This window comes from Petaurus breviceps, unplaced genomic scaffold (assembly GCF_028583685.1).
Source record: "Petaurus breviceps papuanus isolate PSGF00001 unplaced genomic scaffold, PetGlider_PUasm1.0 190, whole genome shotgun sequence".
NCBI classification, from domain to species: domain Eukaryota; kingdom Metazoa; phylum Chordata; class Mammalia; order Diprotodontia; family Petauridae; genus Petaurus; species Petaurus breviceps.
The window spans coordinates 4,860,857-4,888,328 of NW_027185810.1; the positions used below are offsets into that span (position 1 = coordinate 4,860,857).

General features: G+C 37.5%; 1 protein-coding gene across 7 annotated transcripts in view; it reads right to left on the reverse strand.

Annotated features, from left to right (window-relative positions):
- ATXN1 (ataxin 1) overlaps positions 1-27,472 on the reverse strand; it is a 530,883-nt gene that overhangs the window by 405,130 nt on the left and 98,281 nt on the right. For 6 of the 7 annotated variants that reach the window (XR_011169127.1, XM_069092456.1, XM_069092451.1 and 3 more), the window contains one exon: positions 2,722-2,847. The exons of the other annotated variant lie outside the window; for it this stretch is intronic. The gene's annotated coding sequence lies outside the window, so the exon portion shown is untranslated. The remainder of the gene's footprint in view (positions 1-2,721; positions 2,848-27,472) is intronic. 7 annotated transcript variants of the gene reach the window in all.

The following is a 27,472-nucleotide window of genomic DNA, read 5'->3' on the forward strand; positions in this document are numbered from 1 at the left end:
AGAGACAGAGACAGAGACCAAGAGATGGAATGAGGTGTCATAAAGATAGGATGAGAGCAAGAATATGTGGAGTGTGATAAGAAGGAAGGCCACCTCTTCTTGAGACTGGAGGGAAGGAGCAAAGGATGGATGAAGACATATAGAGGTATATGATTAAGTGCTAAATTATGTGGTATAGGCTGTGGGTTATAAGAGTTCAAAGGAGAGGGAGATTAATGAGGACTAGAAGAATCAGCCAAGATTCCAGGGACTTGAGTTAGGCCTTGATGGATGGGTAGGATTTGGATCCACAGCAGGGAAGGGAGGGCAGCAAACAATGGAGCATGACCAAAACTTATGATTCAATATGATATGGAAAACATGTGCAGATGCAGCATAAATGGAGATGAGGATATTATGACACATACAACTCACCAAACTGTAGCAGCCCACAGGTAAAATGTGCTTTCCACATTGATTTCAGGGAAGATATTGTTACCAAGAGAATTTTAACACTAGCATTTTCTGACCTAATTGGGTTTGAATTTTCTATCTTAATGTTGCATTCATGTGGTTTCCTGCACTTCATAATTTAACATTTGTAAGAGAAAAAATGCAGTTGTGAAACCCAAATAAGGCACCACATTCAGAGGCAGGCAGCCAGCTGCTAACCAGAGTGACATCCAAGCATCATTCAAAGTGTCACTCTCAGCTCAGCTTCAGAAAGAGGATGTTTAGAAATACGGGGAAAAATAAATGCCACTAAATATAAACAGCAGTTACAGATTTCACAGGGGGAAAGGGTGGCAGGTAAGCCATCTACACCATGAAAGGCAGCAGGGAAACTATGGATTTCCTATATAAAAGGAAATAGCAAAAGCTCAAATGAAGCCTCTTTGTCATTTTTAATAGGCTCATTCTGTAACTATTGCATCTTGCCATCTTCTAAATGGAGGTACATTATTACCCTTAGAGAATGCAATTTCTCACTTAGCAAAGGACTGGATTATCACTATCAGTAGTAGCAAGGAACTCCACAAGTTTAAACTGGAAAGCTTAACAGTTTTGCAAATAACCATTTCCCAAGGCAAGACATTCATTCATTATGTGAGTGATGATTGAAAAAATTAATTGGTATTATTTAATTCATTTTACTACTTGTATACATTGTGAGGCAGAAGCAGTTCTAAGGGCACCTAGGGTGGTACAATTGTTTTTGTGATCTACTACAGTTTTAATACTTATTGCTATGACTAGTTTCAGGGATAGTTTATTTCCTTCCTACAGCATCTGACCACTTCCAACTAGCTGAAGTTGCCACCCAAGGAGTAAAGGGCATTGAATGCTCTGAATAAGAAGTACCTTCCCACCCATTTCATGCTGAATAGCCACATAAGATTACCAGATCTAGAGCTGGGAGAGTCCTTAGGAAGCACCTAATTAAAATGACTTGGTCAAGGCCACACAGCTAGTAAGGAGAAAAGTCAGATTTAATCCCAGGTCCTCTGACAATAAATGCACAGCTCTTTTACTAAAATCCATGCTGGCTAGCTCCAACCAAGCCTTCTGTCTACTCCTTAAATAAGACGGAAGGAAGGAAGCATTTATCAAATGCCTATTATCTGTCAGACAGATAATAAAATTTATTTATAAATTTATTTCATTTGATCTTCACAACTCTGGAAAGTAGATATTATCTCTATTTTGCAGATGAGGAAACTGAGGCAGACAGAGGGTAAATGGCTTGTTCTGAGTCACACAGCTAATAAGAATCTAAGGCCAAATCTGAACTCAGATCCTCCTGACTCCAGTTGCATCCCCCCCCCCATTCTATCCACTGTGCTACCTCTCTAAGATAACTGATCTACTTCCACATCTTCTCTCTCTCTGTCTCTGTCTCTGTCTGTCTCTCTGTCTCTCCTCTCTCTGTCACTGTCTCTATCTCTGTCTCTCCTCATCTCTACCTCTAAAAGTTTTCAGTTCCTTTCAAAGCTTATTTCATGTACTGCTTCTTTCAATATGTCCTTCCTGGTCCCCCCCCCCCAGTTGTTAACCCTGCCCTTGTAACATTGTATTTATTTTGCTTATATCTCTCAATAAATGTTATCACCACCCCACCCCAGTAGAATGCAAGCTCCATGAGAGGAGATACTGTCCCAGTTTTTGTCTTCTTAACCTAAGTAACCAGTAAGGTGCCTGCCACATAGTTGTTATTTGACAGATGCTTGCTGATAGATGAACTGACTGACTGACTGACTGATTATCAGATATTCAAAGCCAAAGAAAGGCATCTCCCTTAGTGGTAAGATCCTAGGTCTAGGGCTGAGGCTAGCCCAGCTCTCTCAATCTTATCTATTTTATATGGGAGGAAACTGAAGCCCTTAGGAGAAAGGATTGGCCCTAGGTCCAACAAGTGATAAGTATCAGAGGTAGGATTTGAACCAGCTCCTAGTCTTTGTTTTGTTAACCCTGGTATTCTCAGCTAAAATGGCAGCTGGTCATGATTCTTCCTATCAACAAAGTTTATTCAGTATCATTTTGTTGATTTCCGAAACAAACACACTGTGTACTGCGTTGTATTACTTGGAATTTTCATTAAGAAAATAAATCCTCCAATATCCTACTGCTTGTGTTGGACAGAAATAGTTACACACTGTAATAAGATGTTCAGACACACAAAATAAATGAGTTAATGAAATTAAAAGCCAATGTGCACCAAACACTTCAGTTCAGAAAACTTACCTAAAATCACGTATGTTTCAAGACCATTCATGCAGCCCTTTGTCTACCCCTGCTCTGTTTCTCACTGGGTGCAGCTGAATTTCTCCTGAGGTCTGGGAATAAACTCTTTCATTGTGCTCCAATATGCTGTGGTATAACAAAAACAAAAACAATCAGGACAAGAAGTCAGAATGAAAATGCCACTTCAAGTGTTTGTTCAGTGGCTCTGGGGAAATCCCTGGCCTTTCTCAAATATGTATCTTATAACCTCAAACAAGCATGTTCATCACTACCACACCAGTTATCAGACAACTGATCTACATCAAGTCCTTTTGGGGTAACTGTTAGTGGCAACCTTAAACATCTGAAAATATTTTTTAAACCCCAGGAAAGGGAGTATTAATAAATTAAATGAGCATAAAGGTATACATACTCCATTAAGACTCTAGTTACAAAAATGAAGGCTTACTTTTGGAAAGAAATCAAATATGCAAATAGAGAAGAGATTAGCTTTCAGAATACTGTTCTCATTTTTTAAAAGTTTGTGTGAGGTGTGAATGCCTACCTAATGACATGGAAGAGCTTAGCTCCAAAATGTGCAAGGAGTTAGATGGTTCAAATTCATTTTCTTTCATTCAATAAACACGTCTGAAAGCACTTACAATTTGTAAAACACAATGTTTAGGTATATTGAGAAGGATACACAGATGCACAAAACACAGGCCCAACATTGTAGGAGAAAACAGGAACGGTTTTCTAGGCCCTCATTTGTGATGTCATCAATGTCCGGAAGTTCTAATGTAGAAATCCCCCTCCAGCAATGCAGGTTTGCATTGGGAACCTATAATCTTAGTTGTTAGGGGACAAGGAAGGCAGTTGTGTGTCAAAGGGCAGCACCTGAACTTGGGTAATCCTGACTCAAGGGTCAGATTTTTATATATTATACCAGACTTCCTCTCAGCATGGGAGATGTCATGAAATTAAAATGAAAGCTAAAGTATGAGAAACATCATTTAGAGAGCTACCAAATGTCAATGGGGTCTCAGGATAACCTCTTTCAGCATGCCACATTAAGATACAGCAAAAGGCTTGTAAGGGATTATCAAAATGATTTAAACTATTATTAATATCTTGATATGAGTTTTTTTAAAGGCTAAGAAGATAAGAAAGTAATAAAGAAAGAGAATTTTCCATTTCAATTTAGAAACAGAAAGTTGATAGGTTTGTGTTGTCTGACTCAATTGTGATAAAATCTCATCTACATAAATTTAAAAGTTAGTCTGCATTATGAATTTTAAATGCCTGGTTAAGAAGATGCATGCCTCTTGTCCCCCACTTACAGTAGCCACTTAAGCCTACATAACAGAGCCACTACAGGCCAGTAACACTATGAAAAGCTCTTTTTCCTACCTTGTATTCACAATGCTCATGTGAGATGGGGTGCAAGCCTAAGTGGTTTTTTTTTTCTAGTGTGCCATTAAAGCTGCTTTTCCCCTTTGGTTTAAAGAAATAATATAAAAGCATTGCCTGCATTTTTTAAGGCTATCTTGTGTCTGCTCTTTCCATTTTAACTAGGAAAGTCGGCTGGGGACAATTTTCAGAACTTGCTCAGAGCCAAGGATGAGCTGCCAGTCAGCCCCTGATCTCCAATCTCCACCCTCTCTGCTCCTAAGATTCTGAGTCAATCATTAATATTCTTACCTCAAGTGTGCCAACCTTAAACTAAGAAAGATAATACCTGTTTACTGCACATAATTAGCTAATATTTGGAAAGCCCTCTGAAGATGAAATCATTTGATTTTCTAAAACTCCCTCCCTTACTTCCCCACCCCTGGGGCTTTATATAAGGTTTTACTCAGGCACAATAGAGCCATTTAATAAATACCTTCTTAAAATGATGGAAGTGATAAATAAGTAAAGCTAATCAGATTGATTCAAGTGATTTATGTTGAACTCTGTTGCCAAGCCAATGGATAGAATGGAAGGGATAAAATTATCTGAAAATGACTGAGAGCAATTTGGGTGTTTTCATGCCCTTCTACTTTTGAAGGATGAAGACTGATCCCTCACACTATCATCTGATCTTCTGATGTAACCTAAGGACCCTTGGGTTTTGCCATACACAGTACTGCAGCACCGACAGACCGTTATCATATCTTCCCCACTAGTCCATCTGTTCTGTATCTGAATTGTCTTTTATGTGCTGTCTCCCCCAATTAGAGGGTGAGCTCTTTCAGAGCAAGGACCATCTCTCTTTTTTCATTTGTAGTCTTGCTGCTTAGCACAGCTTGACACAGAGTAAGTGCTTAATAAATGCTTTTTTCATTCATTCATCCAATGAATTTCTACAACGAAGTCAGACTGCAATGATTTCACCTGTTCTTGGAGCTCTATTCAGATTTTTCCACCAATTCAGCTCCCACTCAAATGTTTGAGGAACAGCTAACATATTGATACATGATTAAATCATCCTAAATCAGGAATTCTGAAAGATAACAAAGTGTCTTTATCTTGCCTCCAAGATAGGGGGGGAATATTCAGATTCATGATGAATTAAGACCTTGATATGGGCTTACACTTTGGTTCTATAAAAACAACTCTAGCAAAACATTACTTGGAGAAGATAATGCTACAGGAACAGATACAAATAAAGGGGAGTCAGAACCTGCCCAGAAGAGAGCAGGGGTTAAGCACCAAATGAAGTGTGATGGGGCTCAGGATTTTTGGTGGGCTATGTTACAATGTCTTATCAAAGTTATTACAAAATTTCAAAGTTCTGCAGGATATGCCTGGATTTTATGCTAAATCCTTTATGTCATTTAAATGTAATTTTAAAAAATTTCCCTTAAACCTCATCAATAGTATTATATATTATTCATTGTAGGGTTCTCTTTTGAGCCCTGTGTCATATGTATAGATATATACACATTTGCTTTTTCCTGAAATAAAAAAAATGAAATTCAGCACTACATTGTACTCTTTTCACGTGTCTCCTCAACCAATCTCTTGAAGGCAGAACAGCTTTATGATACCACAATGTCCTTTTCCAATGGTAAAAATCAGGTTTGTAGTGGGAAAGAGATTATATTGCTTATTGAGAAAAATTAAACTAATCTCACTTGAAAGTGTCTCTAGTTATGATGATTATTTATCTCTACAGAGATAGGAAGGAAGAGCTGCAAGTGATATGTTCTGTGATTTATAGCCATCCCTCAATTACATCGGCTTTTGGGTACTTTTTACGCATCAGTTGCATAAAAGAAACCTCCTGATAATTTTCCAGACCTCATTTTAAATAAGAATTCCAACCCATACCTCTGCCAAACTTTTTTTTCACCAAAACTATTAATAAATAGTAAAATTAAGTGACAAGAATTTCATCTCCCCCAAACTACCAGCCAACTGAAAAAGAGCCTGACAATGACTTAGACAAAATTCCAAAAAAAGAAAAACAAACAAACAAACAAACCTTCAAGAGGCCTGGATAAGCAATAAATTTTCCCTGTTAACAGAATTGGGACTATATAGAGAGGTTTGGTACCATGCAGTGGTTGTTTTTTTATTAAGTTTCCATTTGCTCAGTTATTTTGCTTTTTTTTTTTTTAATTGGAAAAGTATGAGAAAAGGCAGCACTGATATTGCTGATAAAGTACTGAATTGGAATCCAAGAGACATGGGTTCTGGATCTGGAGCTAGGAGAGACTGGAGTTCAAACCTCATCTCCAAACCTGATGGCTAGTTGTGTGATGACAGGTAAATCAGTTAACCTCTCTAAGTATGACTTTTCCCATGATTAAAAAGAGGATAAAAATTCAAAGTCAGGAAGATCATAGGATATAAGCTATGTAAAGCAGTTTATAAAACTTAAAAGGTTACATAAATGCCACAGCTGCTCTTGCTGCAGTTATTGGTATGATGATAATGATGCCTACATTGGGACCTTTACACAAGTCACAAGCTTTCTGGACTTCAGTCTCCTATCTGCAAATTGAAAAGGGTTGAACTAGTATCAATATAGGTGTGTTTCTATTTCTCCTAGCAGTGTACTAACTTGCTGGTCACTGAGCAAAGATCACACGTCAGGACTATCAACATTTAAATTCATGTTTTTAGATAGTTTAAGACCCATATGATCCTTTGCACTCTCTATTTTAGCATCCACCACTAAATCACCGTCACTGGGGATAACAGGGCAGAGTGCCACTTTGTATTTCTGTCTATTCTGTGGCCAAAGGAAAAAAAAATATCCATCACTGGACAAGATGGAGGACTAGACATTTTCTCTGGTCCCCATGACCTCTCAGAAACAGAAAATATGCATCAAAGATAAAGCATCATTAGTTATCTTCATAGCCTAGGACACCCAGAATCCAAAAGAAGGCTTTAAAAAATTATGCTGATGATGATGTTCACTGACCATGAGTTCACTCAGCACCTCTCTCCTACCTCCCACTACCAGAAGTACCCACTAGCAGACCCCAACATCCAACATAGGCTTACAAAAAAAAAAACAACAACAACACAAAAAACTCCTACCCGCTCATACTCCAAGGGAGGCTCCCTCTTTATAGTGTTGTGGAGACCTCATGCCCAGACCAGGACAAACAGTCAACACAACCCCAGAACTACAGGAGCGATAACTGCCTAGGGGACAATACCTCATAGTACCAATTCTGCAAAGCTCTGAAATTCAGGAGCCAGGGCAAACAAACCCCTGGCAACAGTGTGGGAGCTCTTTCAAATGCTAGGATCAGGTCACTAGCAGGTCCTCCCAGGAACAGAAAGAGTGGGACAGGACACTGGAATGGGGGTGAGGTTGGGGTTGGAGGGTGTGAAGGGAAGCAGACAGAGCAGGAAGGGATGTTTCTGCAACACTCCACCAAGCCTGAGAGAAAGAGCTCTGCATCCTGCTGGGTCAGTTTTGATCATCCAAAAGTTACTTGGGACAGAAGCCTAGGCTGATGAACTATGAATTGAAGAGGCTGATATGCTTTGAGATCCAGCTCTAAGGGTAAAAACTATCATAGTGGAGAAAGTCAGACAGTAAATAGGGGGAAAACAGGGTGGGGGGAAGACTGAAATTACCTAAGAGATTTCAGGGAAAAGAAACCTCAAAGAATCTGAACACAATAACAGACAAACCAGCACAGAAAACCTTAACAACTGAAGTAAATATGGCCTCCAGATTTAGTAAATGAGTACAAGCATCTATAAATAAATTATTGTTGCTTAGTCATTTCAGTTGTGTCCAACTCTTCATGACCCCTTTTGGGGTTTTCTTGGCAAAGATAGCAAAGTGGTTTGCCATTTCTCCTCCAGCTGATTTCATAGACAAGGAAACTAAGGCAAACAGGGTTAAGTGACTTGCCCAGGGTCACACAGCTAGTAAGTGTCTTGAGACTGAAATTGAACTCAGGCCTTCCTGACTCTAGGCCTGGCACTCTTTCCGCTGTACCACTTAGCTCTCTATGAATAAATGCAGAAGATAAAGGAAAATGGTCGAACACTGGAGGAGACAGAGGGTTCTATAGAATGTGAGAACATGGAAACACAATTCACTGTTCCTGAGTGGCTCAACAGAGAAATGAGAATTCTGACAGCAGGATGTTTGGCTTGCATAGCCAAATAATGGACAAAATAGAAAAACTAGAATTTGAAATTGTAGGTCTCACCAAAAAAATAAAAAACCAAAACTCAAAGAGTGAACAATAGATTGAGAATGCGAATATACAGAAACAAAGACTAACATAGAAGAAAAGAAGCCAAAAACAGTAACATTAAAAGAAAACATGCTCATTGCAAGGAAAACATGCTGATCTCAAAGAAAAGATATGGAAAGATAACCTAAGGATCACAGGTCTTTCAAAAAACATGACAGGACAAAAAAACCCTTAACCCCATAATGGGGAAACAATAGAAGAGAACTACCCAGAACTTCTGAAAATAGGAAATGAGATATCAATTGAAAGAATTCACAGATCACCTTCAGAAAAGAAAAAGAAAAAAATGATGCTACAAACCCCAAGATACACAATATTGAAATTTAACCACTCAAATCTGAAACAATAAGTTCTGTAAGCAATCAGGAGAATGATGCTGAAATATGAAATACCTTGCAAATATGAGAGTAATCAAAAATAAAAAAGAGATGAATGTTCAATAATATAGAAGAATTTGAAATATTTTTAGAAAGAAAAGCAGAATTGAAGAGATTATTTGTTTTTCTTAACACCCCTAAAAACAAAAATGAAGGAAGAGAGAATAAATTCTGCAGTCAAGGACAGAGACAGCAAAGAGATGAGAAAGAGACCAGGCACAATAGAAAACAGGAATCTATAGGGGAAATTCTACAAGGCAGTGGCATAAATTGTCTAGAAGAAAAGGTCTAGAATGGATACCTTGGAAGGTTTGATTATAAGAATATGGCGGGGGGGAGAGAGAGAGACTAGATAATTATAGGGGTCATGAAACAGAGAACGAGGATGTAGAATAACTAGAAAGAGAAGATAGATAATGAAGAGTCAGAGAAATTTTTTTTTGAAAACGGGTGCAAAAATTAAATTTAAAATGTTAAGGAACAGGACTAGTTGAAGAGGAGGAGAGGAAGGGGGAAATCTATTTGAATAACTGAAAGGAAAAAAAAAGAGGGAAAGAAATGTATAACCAGATAAAAATAGTAGAGATAAAGTAACTAATAAGCAATACTCAAAAGGGAAAGGGGTCACAATCAGGAGGAGGGAATCTAGGGTGAGGGAGAGAGAGAGAGGGAGAGCAGGACTACCTAAAAAATTAAGGTAAAGTAACCGAAGAAACAGTACTGTGTTTACGTCAGAAGAGGGGGAAATAGTCATAACTTTAAAAATATATTTGAGATAAATGAAGGAAAACATAAATTGTAATTCATAATTTTAAATGTGAATGGATTAAACAATCCAATAAAATGAAAAAGAACAACAGACTATATGAGAAAACAAAATGCTGTGATTTGTTGCTTACAAGAAATGCATGAAAAAAAAAACAAAGATATACAAAATAAAGCTGAGGGGATGGAAAAAATTGCTATTTATTGAATAAATCCAAAAAAAAAGCAGGAATTGCAATTATGCTACCTGACAAAGCAAAAACATTCAAAAATAATGTTAGATAAACAAACATACAAATGTCTTCAACAGAAGGCATATAGTCTGCCACTGAGCTCACACTGGGAGCCTTTCTAGCTTTGTTAAGGTCTGATAGAATTTGAGCTTTCCTTGTACAGTCAAGAATCCAGGCTCACCTCTATGCCATGAAAAGGCATCTAAGTAGCATTTTTGTGAAAGAAAACTTTTTTTATGAAAAGAAAATGTCAAAATATAGCAGAATTCAATTATAACAACTCATTCTCAAATTGATTCACCTATACCATAAATCAATAATAGTTATCTCTCCCTCTCTATGTTCCCATACACACACACACACACACACACACACACACACACACACACACACACACCGCTGCCCCATGATTGACATAATAGAATTTTTATGTGCTGGCTTTCTAGCCACTGTAGATCTCTGTTGAATAACCTAGTTGAATTTCATTCAAATGTTTTTAAACATTCTGGGAAAAGAATATAGTCCTCTCAAAAATTAGAATTTAGTGTAAAGGAACTTATTAGCTTTGGGACCTTGAAACTTAGCCTCTCTGTTCTACAGCTTCCTCGTCTGTCAAATAAGGGATTTGAACTCGTTAACCTGCTGGGGGGTTTTTTTTTTTCAGCTCTAAAAGTCTGATCCTAGGGGAAAAAAAGATGGCAACTTCCCTTCAGTCCAGTTTCTTTTCTAAGCATGCATTTCTCACAACTTCCTCTTCCCTTAGTATCACACTCACCTTTGCTCCTTTGCTTACACACAGCGCTTAACAACCTTATTACAAATATAATAAATCACTGTTTACTTCTTCAATCTTTGTTCAGTAATCCCATTTCCCTGGACATATCTGTTTGCCACCAGTGTTATGAATCTGTAATGGTAAACTCTGAGAAGGTGAGTTCTAGATCTGCTGAACTCATTTTTTACAATGTCCAAGCACACAAGCAGAATCCAAAAGATTAAAAATGCATTATCAGTACTTTTGCTAAAGCTAATGATGGATCATACTCAGTAATTCAAACTCCAAACATGACTCACTGCTAAAATATGAATCCCATGACAAAGCACTCTGGTGAGTTTCAGTACTTTTTTTTCAACTTTTATTTTTAGCTGTGGTTATTTAATGATCCCTTGGGAACTAAAATCTAAGTCTATATGCTCTCCCAGCCCAGGCCTGTCTACATGATGCCAAAAACAACTGTTTAAAAAGTGCAAGGTTCAACTCCACTGATGGTTGAATTTTCATGATTACAACCTGTTTCACAGATAGCTTTCTCTGAACTGGCAGACTTTTCAAGGAAATTAGCTCTTAAATTTATTTAGTGTTGCCTTCATAACTAATGAGCACTGGTTGTTTTCATATTGTGTACATATGGGCTAAATCTCTAGAAATTAGGTAGCTAGGTATCACAATGAAGAGAACACTGGAGCTGGAGGAAAGAAGACCTGAATTCAAATCTGGTCTCAAATTACTATTGATGTAATCCTGGGCAAGTAATTTAAACTCAAACTATCTCAGTTTCCTTAACTGTGAAATGAGTTGATAGCACCTACCTCACAGGATTAAATCAGATATTTGTAAAGTACTTTGTAATCCTCAAAATGCTACATAAAAGGAGCAACTAGGTGGCACAAAGAATAGAGCATTTGCCCTGGACTCAGGAGGATCTGAGTTCAAATACAGTTTCAGACACTTAACACTTACTAGCTGTGTGACCTTGGGCAAGTCACTTAACCCCAATTGCCCTGCCTTACCCCCTCCAAAAAGACTAAAAAAGTACTATAAAAAAGCTAGCTTTTATGATAAATTATTTTGGCACATTTCTCAAATGCTGAAGTATCCATAATTCTGTAGGTCTATCTGCTCTTACACATGCATATCATGTGTAAATTATCCTAAAATCAGTGGTGGCAGCAAAACCTGAGTTGTATGCCTAAGAAAATAAACTGAATGAGGTATCACTATGGTGGCTTACACTTTAAAATTAAAAACAGAGAAAAATGAGAAGTGGACCTGTGACTATATGAATTTAGAGAATTTCCAGGTGAAGAAACTTCTTCCAGCAATGCAGGCTGGCATCTCTTTTCACTTTAGTGTTAAAATTACCTAGAACACTGAGGAATAAAGTGACTTGTCCAAGATTACATGGTCAGTGTGTGTAAGAAAGGAGAATTGGGGGCAGCTAGGTGGCATAATGAATAGAGCACCAGCCCTGGACTCAGGAGGAACTGAGTTCAAATATGACCTCAGACACTTGACACACTTACTAGCTGTGTGACCTTGGGAAAGTCACTTAACCCCAATTGCCTTGACTTCCTCCCTCCAACAAAAAAAAAAAAAGAAAAAGAAAGAAAGAAATTAAACTTGAATATGGGTCTTCCAGACTTCAAAAAGTCAGATCTCTATCCACTACACTGTTTCCTTTCTTGAAACAATTCTCACTAGGAAAGATGGAAATCTCTTAAGAAAAGAAACAGTATCAAGCTCCTGACAGGAAAGTGCTAGTATCTCTTGCAAATGAGCACTATTAAATAGAAATTGACAAGAAAACCTTTCCTTGCTATACAAATACTTGGGAAATCCAGGGGATATGTGTTCTCCTAAGTGTGACCCCACCAGTGATGCCAGCCCTGGGCAACTCTTGTCCTTGTCCTTTTCTTGATGAAACTATACAGAATGCCTTTTAATTTTTCTTTTAAATAATTAAGCCATTATTCACTGTCTGTGACATATAAAATGTAGAAAGTCAAAGAAATTAACTCTGCACTTCTGCCTAACAGGAGTTCACAAAGACATTGTGTTTGAAATTAGTAAACTTCTGGCAGTTTGCTTTGAAAATCATCCTTATTTTACCAGCAGGGCAATGTCTATAATCAACGGGCCAAGAAAGTGTTCCTCTTTCCATGGGACAAAATAATTTTCTTTTGTTTTAACTATTAAGATTATGACCACAACCAGTGGAAACCACAATACTGGAAACAAAGACTCATGAAAAGGAAACACCACAAAGCCTGCTGACATTTATAAATCTAACTGTGGCAAGAAGTTGCTCTTTTCATAAAGGTATGTGATACATTATGAAAGGCTTTGTGTTTGTTTTTGCCACTTTAAAACACCCTGTATTAGTAAGACATCAATATGTAAGCTGCTACTATCTAACCTGCTATTGGAATAATGTGAGAAGGCAATAAAATTCCTTTGTCTCACAATACAAAAAGGAAGTGATGTTTAATAAAATTGGAAAATGGCTGAAATATTTTCTTAACGTACTTTTAGAAGTTAATCTTATTCTTTTTAGAAAAGAATGCTAAAATGAGGTGAAGGGAGGAAGGGAGGGAGAGAGGAAGGAATTATGAAGTACTTACTATGCGCCAGTCACTGTGCTAGTGGTTAATGGTTACAATGCTTCCTGACCACATCAGATCATCAAATGACAAACTTTAGAAGTAGCATAGTATTATTTTTTTTAAAAAAAAGCTTCAGAGTCAAATGACCTAGGTTCCCATCCCACCTCTATAACTACTTGTGTGACCTCTGAACCCATCTTGTTCTCAAATCCTGTTCTATAAAATTACCTCCTAAGTTCCTTCTTAAATCTATGAACCTGTAGTCTTATTTTTTTCCAAATAACTATGAGTTAGTATGAAACTTGATGATACTTCACTGAAAAAAGGATTGCTCTGTGACTAGCTCTGTTTTCTAAGCACCACACATCCTGTTCAGTTTCAGAACCAAATGATCTCCTAGGATCTTGTGATTATTATAGTTAGATCACAGTTATGTTACACTAGCTTATAGTTTTCAAATCAGCAGATTAGTAAGCAACACTAACCTTGGCCAGATATCCAAAGCCTTGTATTTATTTTTAAAAACCATTTAAATGGCAGCTCATTAATTCAGACACATTCATAATTTAATTTTTTTTAAATGAAACATATAAAAAACTCCCAACAACTCTAAACAGAAGTCGGGCTAATGTTTTTATTTGTTGTACTAGATTATCTTCCTAGATAGGTTTTCAGAGAATAAAGTTTAAAGGGAAATGTTCAATTTTTCTATTATTTCAAAGGACCTATAGACTTTCTTATATGGGTGCTCCCGCCAATGACAACACAGATTATAGCCCAGGTAAATTTTTCATTCAGTGAGATTTTGATCTATGTGCTCTTATAAGTTCTCCACAGGGAGATTCAACCAATGGGCTTTATTCATTCTTTTTCTATTATTAAATTTTACTTTTAATTTATAGAATAAAACAAGCATTTCTATAACAGCACCACAAAAATATAATTGCACATGAAACTGCAAATTTATTGGTTGTCCACTGGTAATTCATCATCCACATTTACTTTATTTCCAATCATACATCTCTCTGATGATTCTTTAAAATTTTCATAATTCTTGATTGTTAACGTGTTGCCAAACTGTGATCACCAACCTAGTTTAAGTCCTTGTCGCCTCTTGCCTGGACTAATGTAATAGCCTTTGTCTAACCTAGTTAGACAAATCTCCCTACTCCAATCCATCCTCTACCTAGTTGACAAAGTGATTTTCCTAAAGCACAGACCTGACCATGTCACCCTCTACACAATAAACTCCAGTGGCTCCTTGTTACCTCCACAATCAAATATAAATGCCTCTGGGGCAGCCAGGTAGCACAGTGAGTAAGAGCACTGGCTCCAGTGTTGGGATGACCTGGATATTGAATCCTGTACTCAGACACTTAGCACCCACCCAGAAACACCTGGCTGTGTAACCTTGAGCAAGTTACTTAACCCCGATTGCTTTAAAAAAAAAAAAAAATATATATATATATATATATATATATATATATGCCTCTGCTTGGCATGTAAAGCTCTTTATAACTTTTCTCCTTCCTTCTTTTCTAGTCTCTTTATACCTTACTTCAAGTATAACCTTGGAGTAGGAAGACATGAGTTCAAATCCTGTCTCAGACACTTGGCATTTGTTTGATCCAGGACAAATAATAATAAATTAATTAATAACAAATTAACCCTTCTTTGCTTCACTTCTCTCATCTGTAAAATAAAAACAAGAGCATCTTGCTTTTCAAATCATAAAGCACTATACAAATGCTAATTATTATTATTAATTATCATTATTATATAGATACACTGGTTTACCTATTTGTTGTTCCTTGAATGTGATACACTGTCTTCTCTCTATGACATTGCACTGACTGTCCCCATTTCTTTAGTAATGCTCTATCCCATCCCAGTGGCCTTTTCAGTTCCCTGTCTGCTTTCAAGTTTTCAGTTAAGTCCACCTGTTGTAGTGTGTAGACCATCCCTCTTCCACAGATATATACAGTCTCCTCAGTTACTAGGGCCTTTCTCAAGATTACCTCCCATATACTCTGTATAGATCATGTAAGTCCCTAGTTGTTTATATGTAGTCAAGCAGGCTGTTTTTATCTTTCTTTATATCCCCAGAGGTTGGCACAAAGTCAGTGTTAATGTTTCTTTTTGATCGGTTGGTATGATGCTTTTTAAGCACAACTTTTTTATGTATAAGTGACATGCTAATCAGATGAAATTGATGTCTCTTCTCCTAAAATTTCTTATAGTATTTTTCCAGGCTTTCCTTTGCCATTATCACATTCTACTTTGTGTCTTCTTTATTTGTGTATATATTTGATTTTCTTTACAAGATTATAAATGTCTTCAAGGCAGGGACCTATGTCACCTTTCATCTTAGTGTCCCCATTGCCTAGCAGAAGGCTTTGCTCATGGAAGGCTATTAATTTTAATTTTTGTAGAACTGAAATGAGTTGTTAATTACAACTTATTAATATAATCATTAATGATAGTCAAAAGAACTCAACTAGAAATCATGTGGAAATTTGGTGTGGTTTTTTTTACAGTATTAAAGTTTTTTTTCAAATCAAAACCTACCTCTATTTAAAATATTTATTAGCTTAAGCTTCATTAAATCATACAGTTCTTCCTTGAAATTACTACAAATTAATAAGGTTTTCTTACTACTTCATTCTTTATGAAAGAGGACCTGCTTTGGAGTGCTCAGGCCCACCTGCTAAAGACCAATGAGTAAACAAACATTCCATTGCCTTCAACACAAATAACTGGCTAATAACATCTGATGTAAAAAGAGCAAATGTCTTATTCTAAAAACATTTATTTCTTATTCTGTGGCAGAAAAACTTGAAGTTCTCTAATGACAGCATATGAGTGTTCCCAGTGCTCAAAATAAAACCCAGAAGAAACATACTAGCTCACTATCCTCCTCCCCTAAATACATACAATATATCTCATCTATCTAAACCCAATGTTTCTGCTCTGGCTATGCCAGTATCCTCACTATCTCAAAAACTCTTCACATTCTTTGGCACTTCATCTGTTCAACATTTTTATCAGTGATTTAAATGAAGGCATAAACAGTAGTTTCATTAAGTTTGAAGATGACAGAGCTGGGAGGAATACCTAATATATTAGATGACAAAGTTAGGACATAAAAAACTGACAGACTAGAAATAGGGGTATTGAAATTTATTTGACACACTTTCCCCTTTCTAAAAAAAGATCACTCAGGTGCCCCCTTCTAGAAATCTACTTTCTTTAATCCTTTAACATTTTTTTAAAATATAAAATATATTTTAAAATGATACATCTTAAATTTAATAATTTATTGAAAAATTGTTTTTTTTCTGCATTGAATTTCTGATGACTCAATATTGTATCATGTAACCATATAGTATACCATTGTAAACAAGTTATTACATGCACATATTCCTGTGGATGCATCCTGGACTTCCCGACAATGCATAACATGCTCACATGCCAACACTTGCTTATTAAGACCTGTCAGCAAACTTGATCAGTTATAACTTGTGTTTTGTGTGTTTATTTGGAAAATAATGCAATCACTATGATTTTAACTCTGTTACACAACAGATGAAACATGTATGAATTTTTTTTTCAAAATTTTCTTCTCTTTTCTTCTTTCCTTATGCTTCCACCACTCCCTTATTTTTATTTAATGTCCCCCAATTGCAACTGAGGCTACTATAATACCCTCAGATTGTTCCAGTGCCCCACCCAGGGAGCAGTATCACCAGCTTTGGGAACATATGAACGATAAGCCCAACCTAACAAGATAGGATTTAATAGGAATAAATGTAGTTTTACACTTCATTCAAAAAAATCAAATGGAGATGAAGATGAGGAAGTAGTTTAATAAGGATGGCTAAACAACAGTTCATATGAAAAAGACCAATATTACATTATGCTATAAACTCAACAATTTAATTAGGCAATGATGGCCTCTATCACAATGGGTTTTCAAACAGAAATTGGATAAGCACTTTCTAGGGGTATTGCAAGGGAGAGAAAGGAAGGGAATAGGCATTTATATAGTTCTACTATATGTCAGGCACTATGCTAAATATTTTACAAATAGGATATAATTGATCCTCACCAAAAAAAAAACCAACACAACACAACAAACCTATAAGGTAAGTGCTATTATTATCCCCATTTTACAATTGAGGAAACTGAGAGAAACAGAGGTTAAGTGACTTGCCTAGGGTAACACAGCTAGTAAGTGTCTGAGGCAGAACTTCACCTCAGGTTTTCTTGATTCCAGGCACAGCATTTTAGCCACTGATCCCCCTCACTGCCTCAAGAAGCTTCCTATTCAAGTATTGATTGAACTACAAGGCCAGGTACTGATTGGACTATAAAGGCCATCCAACTACTGATATTCTATAACTTGGATATTATTAAGTGAAATAAATTATATTCCAGAGTGACTAATTAAAATGTCCTTCTATCCTGCATATACACAGAGATGGGCAAATTCATACAATCTAATAGTCAGAAATCATTTCAGAGATCACCCATTCTAACCTGTAACCAAATAAGAACCCCTTTATAATTCCCTCAAAGGCAGAAGGAAGCTAGGTGTCATAGTGAATACAGCGCAAGGGTCCTGGAAGAAGGAAGACCTGAGTTGGAATCTGACCCCAGGTATGCTCCTGGGCAAGTCACTTAATCTCTCTGTGCTTCAGTTTCCTAATCTTTAAAGTGGGGATAATAATAGTATTTCACAGGGCTGATGTATGGTTCAAATCAGATAATATATGTGAAGTGCTTTGCAAACCTTTAAACCCAACACAAATGATATTAAGACCTCCAGTGGAGGGAGAGCCTTCAATGATAGGCCATTACATATTGATAGAAGATAAAAAGGATTCTAAGTGGATAGAGAATCACCAGAAACCTGTATTGTATTCCCTAAATACACTTTGCAAAAGCACTCTTTTTTACTGTTACTCTTCTCTACTGTTTCCCTTTAATCATCTGTTTTTTCTTGTTTTCAACATGTTTCTCTGGGAGCACATCACAAAATAACTGGCACTGATCTTTCAAGGAATGCCATTGTTTAAGCTAAACATCACAAGATTCAAGGGCCCAGGACCCAATTTACCTGCTTGCCTTCCTAACCCCTCTTTAAAGACTCACACCCAATGTTTCTTAAAAATGAAGTTTAACATCCTAGAGTAAGAATAGCAACACCTTTTTTTTAGTGTGTTATACTAACAGGAATATTTATCTTCTTCCCAGACAAACCAAAATGACCCTCAAAGTGACCATAGTACTAGACTTCATCTATTTAAAATGTTAATGATCTGATGTGGATTTATGTCTTTTATCTTCCCAACCTTCTGAACACAAAGTGTCAGGGGCAAGCCATTCCATAAGTACAAACCTGTTTCCTTTCTTAATGTCTTGTGAAATATTTTTCCCCTCAATTCAGCCCTTGGATTTCTTCTTTATAGCCCCCATAATTAAATTTGTGGAATCATTAAAATGTTCATCTTAATCTATATGTAACACACTAACCTCCTCCTTCTCAGAATATCATACTGGATTGAAAGGAGAGTAATAACAATTATTTTTGTTTCAACTTTACCAGCCCCACATACAATGCCTTACATTCAGCACAAGTTTGCTAAATTTTAAAGTCAATAATTCTTTCTACCATTGTTATCTTCATTTTATACACACACACACACACACACACACACACACATACACACACACACACCCTTTTAAACAATGTTATTTTTTTTTCATAAGTAGAGTCCTCATTGCTTTCAAGGAAAATCAGCCAATCCTCTGTATTATCGTATAATTGCTACTATCATTTGCTAAAGATTTAATGTTCTTATTTGGTAAAAATCATGTTTTCAGAAATCAAAATTAATCAAAATGTTAATTTAGAATTGATAGCTCTTAGAGCAGCTAGGTGGCACAGTGAATAGATCACCAGCCCTGGAGTCAAGAGGACCTGAGTTCAAATCCAGCCTCAGGCACTTAACACTTACTAGCCATGTGATGTTGGGCAAGTCATTTAACCCCAATTGCCCTCCAAAAAGCAAAAAAAAAATGATAGCTTTTTTGGGGGAATTTCAGTCATATCTGGCTCTTTGTGACCCTGCTTGTGTTTTTGTTTTTCCAGGTCTGATACTCTATCCACGGTAACACCTAACTGCTCTGATAATCACTGTCATCCAAAAACTCAGATCTAATATAGTCTCAGGACATAAATTCCAAAAAGAGTATTGGATGTGGTGCCAAAGGATCTTTTCTACCTACAATTTGTCTGACTTTGTACAAATAAATTATCTGGGCCTCAGTTTGCTCATCTGTAAAAATGATAGTATTGTACTAGATTATCTCTAAGACCTCTTCCAGTCCTCAGTACCTTAATCTTTTTGCAATTATTCTTCTAGTCCCTCTGCATCTCAGTTTAACTTCTACCCCCATCCCCAGCCTCCTGTTTTTACCTTCCCAGTATATCCTTTAGAACTCCAATTCTATTATAAATGATCTCGTCATCCTTAATATCTTTCCATTAAATTCTGGCCCTAGTTGACAGCTGCATTCTCCCTGAGGATCAGCCCTTCAACCACTCATCCTCCCCCACTTCATAAAGCCAAGAACACACATATTTCATGCTCCCCAACACCACTTTCAGACTTTGGTTTAGAGCTCATTACTCAACAACCTCCTTCTCTGAAGTTCACACTGTACATCATATCCTTTCCAGTCCTTTTCATTGTCATCAACCAACTGAACAAGCTGTCAGAAACTTCTCCCACCCAATGACTTCAACGACGTACAAGCTTGTCAACTTCCTCTCTCTCCCATTCCCAGTTATCACCTTCACCAACTTCATTAAGTACTTGTGTAGCCTCTCAGCTCTTCAAATCCCAGACCCTCTACTCTGTTTCCCCTCCCCATACCTCAGACCTCACTCGCACTTAAAAAACTGCGACAGCCTCACAATCCTGAACTCTGAAGGTCCCTTCTCTGGCCACAGTTTCCTTTCCTTCTGCTTTCCCATACTCTCACTGCTCCTGATACTCTGCTTTACTCTCATAATGGCACCCTGTTCTCCTAGTCAATTAAGCTTGCTTTAACTCCACTTTCTTTCATAAACTTGATACTATGGGCTCTGCCCTTGAACATCTAGCCCCTTGATCTTCTGCTATATCCTCTTGGATATAGCATCCATCAGGTGGTACCTCAACACCACCATTAGCCTTCTCTAATCCTATCCTAGAACTGCCAAGTGCAGTTATAGGAAGTCACAAAATCTTGATGCCTAGACCCATTGTATATTTATTATTGTGTAACTTCAACTGAGACCTCACGGCTACATAGCAATCCTTTTGTTCACCCCTCACTGAAACTATAATATCCAGTCCCAAACCTCCTCCTTTCAAGCTCATAGTATCACACCCAACTCTCTCTCAGATAAAATTGCTCTCTACTGGCCTTTGTTGTTTAGGTACTGTCTACTGACTAACACACACACACACACACACACACACACACACACACACACACACACACACACACACACACACCCCTTAGGTATTTAAAGTCCCTCCCATCCAACAGGCTACAATTTACTTTTCAAATTTATTTTCAAACACTCCATGTTCCAGCCAAACTAGACGACCTTGTCCTGTTCTCTCTTATCACTGTGAAAGTGTACATGCTATTCTCCCAAGCCTAGAACAGATCCCTTTCCAAATCTCTACTTAAACCCTTTTATTCTTTCAAAGCCCAATTCAGGTGACCATCTTCCTCCATGAAATCACCCCTAACTGTCCTACCTAGATTCCTTCATCCCTAAATCTCATGACTTTCTATCACATCTATCACATTCTTATTTGTGTTAAAGCTATCCATTTATACCTACTAGACTATAACAGGGATTATGTCTCATTTCATCTTTATCCCCTCAATATCTACATCCAATCCATGGCCCTTTGTAGGCATTTAGGGTCATAGAATCATAGACTTACAACTGGGAGGGAGTTCAAAGGCCATTTGTCCAACCCCATCATTTTACAGTCAAAACTGGGGCACAAGAATGTTTTTTTCAAATGCTTTATTAACTTCTGATTTACATCATTCATTTCCACCAGATTTTGAGTTATACATTTTCTCCCCATTTCTCCCCCACCCACCACCCCAAAATAGCAGTCCCAGAGGATATCCCCTCCTCCAATCTGCTCTCTCCCATATTTTCTCCCATATCCCTTTCGACTTTTCCAGTGGATCTCTATTCCCCAGTGCCTGTATATCTTATTTCCCAATTACATGTAAAATAGTATTAATAATAATAATAATATATATTTGAATATTTGATTTTAAAACTTTGAATTCCAGATTCATTCGCTTCCTCCCTTGTCACCCACCCTTACTGGGAAGATAAGCGGTTCAGTATAGGTTGTACATGTGTGGCTAATGCAAAACAATAACATACTAGATATATTGTAAAAGACTGACTACATTTCCCTCCCTCCTATCCCACCTATTCTCTACTTTGATCCCATCCCTTTTCAAAAGTGGGTGCTTCCAACTTCCCTCCCCCCAAGCCTGCCCTCCCTTCCATCATCCCCCCTCTCATCCCCTGCCCCCCCTACTCTCCTGGAGGGTGAGATACCCTACTTAGTGTGTGTTTCATTCCCTCCTCAAGCAAAATTCAATGGGAATAAGGTTGACCCATTCCCCTTTGCCTTCCTATTGTTCCCCTCCACTGTAACCATATTCCCTTGCCTCTTCTATATGAGAAAGTTTACCCCATTCTGTCTCTCCCCATCTCCTCTCATTATATTCCTCTCTCACCTCTTAATTTCACCTTTTAAGTATCATCCCTTCCTGTTAAATTGGTCCTGTGCCCTGTCTCTATGTATACCTGTAAACATATATACACATATTCACATATGTATTCATATGTGGGGCACAAGAATGTTAAATGATTTGTCTAAGACCACACAGGTAGTAAGCAACTAATAGGTGTTTGTTGAATTGAACTGAAATAAAGGCATGCTACATTGATCTGAGCCTTGTGTAATTTAATTATAACCTGACAGGGCTTGTCAAGAATAATAACTGGGTCTTGGCAAAAAAAAAAAAACTGGCAAAAAAAAAACTACTTGGTATGGGGGAGACCATTGTTTGTTATCACTGAGTCTATTTCTTCCTATTCCTATATTCCCTTTCACCTGTAACTCAATTTGGAGGGATAAGGGTAGATATCAGAAGGATTATAAGGAGAAAAAGAGTAGGGAGAAGAGGCACATTGAGGTCTCTGGTGTTCTGTGACCATAAAGCCTGCTCATCCTGTTTCTTCCCCTGCTCCATACTTCAAGTTGAGAATAGACTGCATCATCTCTTAGAATCTTACAAAGAAGGAAAAAGAATTAGTTTTCTGCTAACTCACCTATTATTCCTATCTTGGCCAGACTAATTGTTTTGGCAGAAAACCCTTTCTCTTCTGGAACATCCCATCATGGTTGTATTGAATTCTGTAAAAGATTCATGACTTCATTGGAGTACTGATTCCCTCTATGTTTCTTGAATAGCCACAATGCCTAACTCCATGACTCCCTGGAGATGAATCTCTCCTAACTTAGGCTGACTTTTCTTTAGATGATAGAGCCTCTCTATCACGTGGTCCACACTCCAAGTCTGTCCAGTGCAGGAAGGCCGACTAGAACTTGACACCACTAGGATGAAGCATTTGAGTTGGACATTCATGAAGCATTAGACGTCATCCACAACACATTTAATTAGAATGAAAGGCTGATTTTACAAGTAAGCATAATCAGAGCAGGAGTCAAAATATTCTTAGAAAGCATTTTATATTTTAAAGCTGAGGTATTTCACCTTTCTTGTGTCATAGACCCCATTGGTAGTCTGGTGGATCCTTTCTCAGTCATGTTTTTCAAACACATAAAATAAAAATTTAAAGATTACAAAGGAAACCAACCATATTGAAATACAATGACCAAAATATTTAAAAACCAAGTTCATGGTCCCCAAGTTAAGAACCCTTGATTTTAAGAATACTTTGATGTGTGAATTATTTCATCTGAGAGCTCCTTTGAAATAGGAGAGGCAGTTGTTATTATCACCACTGTACAGATGAGGAAACTGGCTCAATGTGGTTATGCAACTTGCCCTGAATCATCCTGCTCCACACTGGAAGAGCATCTAGTGTGATTCCAAGTATAACAAATTTGAAACTTTTAAAAGATACCTCATTATAGCATAGGTTTGCCTATTCCAAGAGACAAATCATATTCCCAAAGATAACTATATATATTAAAAGCCACATATGAAAAGATTCTCATGTTAAAGCAGGTCTTAGCTATAGCCCCTAACATCAGCATTTTAAAGGGATTTTACTAAGTTAGTTTCATTACATTCCTACTTGCTAATTTTGTAATAGAAACAGATTTTCATTTACTCACTCATATTTCTATTCTGTCTACCCTTACCCGTCTCCTTGTTTTCTGCCTCTGACATACAAATTTCTCTTTTATTTGTAATGTGTTTGTGCTGGTACTTCTGAACACCATACAAAATGTTTTCTATGCCATCTACATTAACTAAAGAAAAATTGCTTCTAAAGACAGTAAAATTACACTATTACATTTCTAAAAGACAGTTTTTACACTCTTCTCATGACCCCTTTCCAAATCTAGTCCAAATCAATGAAATCCTTCAGTATTAGCTGCCTTTGTCACTTCTTTGTAGAAAACGAAAGTAAAAGCTCAGGACATTTCTAGCATGAAAGCCTTCACAGAGCAGCACAAATATTCTTCAATTTTAACAAATTGATTAAAAGATGGAATCCCATAGCTATTTCTTAATCTCTCTTTAAATAAAACTCTGTGATGACTAGAGCATTTAACTACTGGGTGGCCTCTTTTATTCCCCCACCCCACCCCCACTCCTAGATTCCATCCAGACATCCAGTCTCACAGTCCTGTTTTCCTCTGCAAAGCTAGATATGGCTCCTACCCCATTATCATCTTCCAGAGGACCTCTCACCTTGGAACTCTATGAAGGCTGGGAAGGCTCTCACAGGTCATCTTACCCAGTCAGCTTCTGCCCCACTGTGTCAAGCCTCACCCAGGCAGGGAAAGGGTTCTGAGGCATTTGTCCATATTTGGTTTGGGCCTGGTCTTATTCTACTTTGTCATACCTGCAGTGCAGAAACGTCAGCCTTTATAAAAGACACTTTGTCAAAATTCAGCCTCAGAGACATGATGAATGAATCCTCATCCACAGGCTAGGAGCAGATTTATGCCTTCTTATTCATTTAACTTTTAAAAATATATTTTAACAAAGGTTTTTCATAGTTGGTGTGTGCTGAACAAATGAGTGTGTGATGAATTAAACTGAATTTTGGGGACTTTTTTTTAGTGTTATATGGTACTAAAAAGTATCCACTGAATGTTATACCCCAATCAGGAATTTTGGAATTTCTAGAGATATCACAAGGGGCAGCTAGGTGGCACAGGGGATAGAGAACCAGGCCTGGAGTTAGAAAGACCTGAGTTCAAATCCAGCCTCAGATGCTTACTAGCTGTGTGACCCTGGGCAAGTCAGTTAGCCCAGTTTACCTCAGTTTTCTCATCTATAAAATGAACTAGAGAAGGAAATAGACAACTCCAGTATCTCTGCCAAGAAAACCTCAGATGGAGTCATGAAGAGTTGGACACACTTGAAAACAACTGAACAACCATAAAAGAGATATCACAAAATATTCAACTGAGGCAAACTGGACTGAAGGCTAACTATGTGACTACAACGTAGGGCTTTATTTTTTTAAAAGCCCTGTATTCTATGCCCACATTGACTGCATCTAGGTGGTGCCAAGAGATGTGGCCAATGAAAACTAAAATTCAGAAAATGAGATGTGAATCTCAGGAATGGAGAATCATAGGACCACAGATTTAGGAATAGAAGGGAGAGAGGAAGTGAGAGAGAGGGAGAGAGGGAGAGAGAGAGAGAGAGAGAGAGAGAGAGAACCCAAATTACCCCCCCCTCCTCCATTTTACAGATAAAAAAACTGAGGAAAGATACTGTGACCCTGAATCCAGCCCTCTTTCCAACAAAAAGGGTAAAGTAATAATGCAGGTATTAATAATGATGATGATGATGATGATGATGATAGCTAACTTCTATATACAACTTTCAGGTTTGTAAAACACGACATAAGTTTTCTAAATTTCTATTTTGGCCCTCATAACAACTTTGTTAAATATGTGCTATTATCTCCATTTACTGTAGAGAAAACTGAGGCTTGAGAGAGGTTGTGATTTGCCTGAGGTCACACAGAGAACCGTGACCAGCTCATAGTAGGCACTTAGTATTTGTTGACTGAGCAAATTGTTGATAAAGAACTATCTTCACTAACCACCTCCTATGATGTCACTTAATGATGTGGATATGATGTGACCCTGGGTTCTCAAAGTCTATGCTAGGGGAAAAGAAACTTTGGCAAACCCTACCAAGCTAAAAAGGCTTTGAGATTTAAAAATAAAGATTGGTATCTATATAGCACTTGATATCACCTAAACCTCACAACAACACCATGAGGTAAGAAGTATGGGTATTCTTCCCATTTTTTTGTTTTGCTTTTTGGAGGGGGAAAGGCAGGGCAATTGGGGTTAAGTGACTTGCCCAATTCAGAAAGTTAAATGAGCATCAGAGACAGGATTTGAATTTATGTGTTCCTAACTCTGAGTCCACTCTGTTATCTTCTATTCTACACTGAGTACTACTCAAGCAATAAATCAAATAATCTATCATTTGAGGAGAGGCCCAGCTAAATGAGACCTTGTTGCCAGAAGACTGGCCAGCAAGGAATGTATTTTTTTATGGCAGTTCACAACAGCCATCTATTAAGGCATACAGAAGTTGTGATATGTGTCAGAGGCACACAAGGATAAAATCCTGCTACCTTGAAGGACAGAGAATCAAACAAAAGCTTCTGCATTAGGCCATAGTTAGTGTTCTATGATAATACATCATACTACTAGAGAAACAGATAAATTTCTTTGCAGGCCACATGAAAGTAAGAGATTTAAACTACTCAAACTTAAAATATGTTCTCTGGGTGCTTTTCCATTCAACCCAGTCCCTGCGATGCAATGCATAATTTCAACATCGACACAGCATTGCGGTATAAAGTCACAGGCTACTAATTTCACTGTGTTCTGGAGCACAACCCCCATTCCTCACAGTAGATCTAAATGTGTGGTGACCATATTGTTCCAAACTGGAGATTAGCTGGGTTCAATTGATTTGTATAGAACATAAAGGCTACTACAGGCAGGGAAAGGACAGATTAGTTTTCTCTCATACAGGCTACCCTGTAAATGAGATGGTGGGATGAAACCACAGAGTCTATTAGCTGGACTAATGCTACTGAGATGCTCAAAGACCAAGGCTCAATCTATTATTGCCATATTAACCATGACAGAGACTTCCTTATAATAGCAACTTTTCAGTCATTTCAGTCCTGTTTGACTTTTTGTGACCTTATTTGTTTTTTGTTTTGTTTTCTTTGGCAAAGATGGTGGAGTGGTTTGCCATTTCCTTCTCCGGCTCATTTAACAGATGAGGAAACTGAGGCAAACAGGGTTAAGTGATTTGCCTAGGATCACATAGCCAGTAAGTGTCTGAAACTGGATTTGAGCTCAGGAAGATAAGTCTTCCTGACTCTAGTCCTGACATTCTGTTTACTATGCTACCGAGCTGCCCAAATAGCAAATTTACCACACATTTTTTTTCCCTTAGGCTTTTCTCTCACATTTTCTTCAAGGAAGAGAGAATAGGGGGTGAGAGGGAGTATTTTGGATCCCTGATTTTATTGATATTAGGGAGTTCCAGGTGTGGAAACTCCCTCCACCAATTCAGGTCAGAAACTAGACTATAGCATATAGTACTAGAGAGTTGCTTTCAGTAACACTCCCTATTACTGCCTTAAATTAAAACAACTGTTTATATAAACTTTAAGATTTTCAAAGCAATCATTTTATGACAGCTATATAGTGCAGTAGATAGAGCAATGGTCCTGGAATCAGAAAAACCTAAGTTCAAATCTAGTGATTTGCTAGCTATGTGACCCCAAGCAAATCACTTTAACATTTGCCTGCCTCAATGTCCTCATCTATTGAATTAGGATAATAATAGCAGCTACCTTGCAGAGTGTGTTCTGAGGATAAAATGAGATAATATTTGTAAAGTATTTTGCAAACTTTATAACTGTAAAACTGTAAAA